Source organism: Littorina saxatilis, linkage group LG5 (assembly GCF_037325665.1).
Source record: "Littorina saxatilis isolate snail1 linkage group LG5, US_GU_Lsax_2.0, whole genome shotgun sequence".
Classification (NCBI taxonomy): Eukaryota; Metazoa; Mollusca; class Gastropoda; order Littorinimorpha; family Littorinidae; genus Littorina; species Littorina saxatilis.
Genome location: NC_090249.1, coordinates 7,451,434 through 7,453,933, shown reverse-complemented (window position 1 = coordinate 7,453,933; position 2,500 = coordinate 7,451,434). Strand labels below are relative to the sequence as shown.

The 2,500-nt window shown below is 39.0% G+C and overlaps 1 protein-coding gene across 1 annotated transcript in view; it reads right to left on the bottom strand.

Moving 5' to 3' along the window:
* The window catches only part of LOC138966201 (cholinesterase-like), a 156,795-nt gene that overhangs the window by 59,456 nt on the left and 94,839 nt on the right, over positions 1-2,500 (bottom strand). The window lies entirely within an intron of this gene.

Here is a 2,500-nt window from a genome sequence, read left to right as displayed (position 1 = left end):
GGTGTCATCCGTTACTCTCCTGTTATTTACTTTAGGAGACACCCTCATTTTTCACCCAAATTGATTGAAATTTTGGTAAAGCAAACTTTGACATCGTCTGGACTATGGGATTGCATTTCAGCTTGAAAGCTTACACATTAGTTGATTAGTTTGCTCATTAAAGTTGTTATCAAAATCGAATTTATTTTCAGAAACAGAATTGAATTGTATTCCTCATCTTCTGCTGAATTCAAAAATATATAGATATGTCATGTTTACTCTACAAATGTGCTCAGAATGAAAGAAAATAGGTTCAGTAAGTACTACGGAAGCGTGCTTCGCGGAGGCGACCGTGACCCGTCTCGGTCTTCGGTATGGTTAGCCGAGACTATCTGAATGTAGTCTCGGCGATGACTGGTTTGTAGTGTTGATCTTGACTAAATGTTTTTATAATATGTATCGCTTCACGCGACTTGTTTTTGAGTCACTTGAGAAAAAGTGACTCTATGTAATCGGTCAGTGTTAGTCTGTCCGGCCGGCCGTCCGTAGACACCACCTTAACGTTGGACTTTTCTCGGAAACTATCAAAGCGATCGGGCTCATATTTTGTTTAGTCGTGACCTCCAATGACCTCTACACTTTAACGATGGTTTCGTTGACCTTTGACCTTTTTCAAGGTCACAGGTCAGCGTCAAAGGAAAAATTAGACATTTTATATCTTTGACAAAGTTCATCGGATGTGATTGAAACTTTGTAGGATTATTCTTTACATCAAAGTATTTACATCTGTAGCCTTTTACGAACGTTATCAGAAAAACAAGGGAGATAACTAGCCTTTTCTGTTCGGCAACACACAACTTGGGCTTTTCTCGGAAACTATAAAAGTGACCGGGCTCAAATTTTATGTGAACGTGACTCATTGTGTTGTGAATAGCAATTTCTTCCTGTCCATCTGATGCCTCATATAATATTCAGAACTGCGAAAGTGACTCGATCGAGCGTTTGCTCTTCTTGTTAATTGTTGTTCGCCATCTTCAAGAAAAAAAGGATAAATGTGCAGCCATTTAAAGCAAAGAACAGTGACAACACCATCCAAAGTATCCTGCGTAAAGCTTTAACAACATCGCTTAATTAACCGTAATGCCATCCATACCAGCCTATGTCCAACTGTGAGACAAAAGAAGACATAGCCTACAAGGTTTAAGCCAGCGCAAATGGTAACTTTCAAGTTTTGTGTTTCAAATTAACTTTTTCTCTGACCACAAAACGTGCAGTTAGGTCCCTTGACCATGAGACAAAGTTTACGGAATTAATGGCATTTTTAAGTTAAAATTAGTGTTGTTCGATCACCACGATTTTGCCTCCGTTGCAACAAACTAGCACGACCCTCTTCCATCCTGAACTCAGGTCAAAATGAGTTCGGCTCATTCTCTCCCTGACAGGATGCCTTGAGTTTCCTTGTCTGGCAAGGAAACCGATTTTTTAAATATTTTTTTTATACATATTTAGAGCTTTTTGTAATGTGTTATTAATATAAGCAGATTCGCGATCGTCGATAATGATTTTTCATGGTGTTTTGTAATTTTTGAATTACAAAGGAATTGATATGTAAGACAGTTTTAAGGGAGCTATTTTTCGCGGCTGTATTTACTGTGCAAACAACTCTAAATATGGCAAAAGTGTCACGTGATAATCAACCGTTTGGTTTCGGCACTCACTGGAGCAGACGATTTTTTTTGTTACCAGTTGACAGTGATGACACCATATATTACGGTCACCTTCCGGAAGCAGTCCCAAAATGTCGACTTGTTTTGACCTTAGAACGATGTCTTTATCATAACTGTGAAGAACAGAACGGAGATCACTGTCGAAGTCGGCCAATCTGCAATCATTTTCGTCTCGCGAACACTGATCTCAAATTTAGATCAGTGCTCGCGAAAACCATATGGGAGGTAACTCTGTATTTTTGTTTTGATAGATTCGCGTAGGACTGTAGCGTCCGGTCAGGGAGAGAATGAGCCGAACTCATTTTGACCTGAGTTCAGGATGGACCCTCTTCGTCCACGAAGTTTGAGAACTTGTAACAGATTCCTCAATTTTGGGACTTTGAACTTCAACAGTACCCGGCTTGCAGTAAGTGATGTGGCGTTAAGCCTTACTCCGTTAGGAGAAGATAGAACCGTAGTGATAGTGAAATGTTGCGTTAGTTGCACAACCGGGTCAGAGCTTACGGCCTTGCACAGACCGTATAACAAGGCTATTTAACGGCCTGCATTTAGTGAGCTGATCATTCATCGTATCAACAAATCATGTCCCAAATAAATCCAAAAACAAAGAGACTGCCAATGTTCCAAAATTTAGAATAAAAAAACAAGAAAGGTAATTTGTTGGAACGTTTGTTATTGACAAATCAATACGTTACAATCATTTGTTTTAGTGATTGTAACGTATTGATATGTCAATAACAAACGTTCCAACAAATTACCTTTCTTGTTTTTTTTATTCATGTCCCAAATAGTCG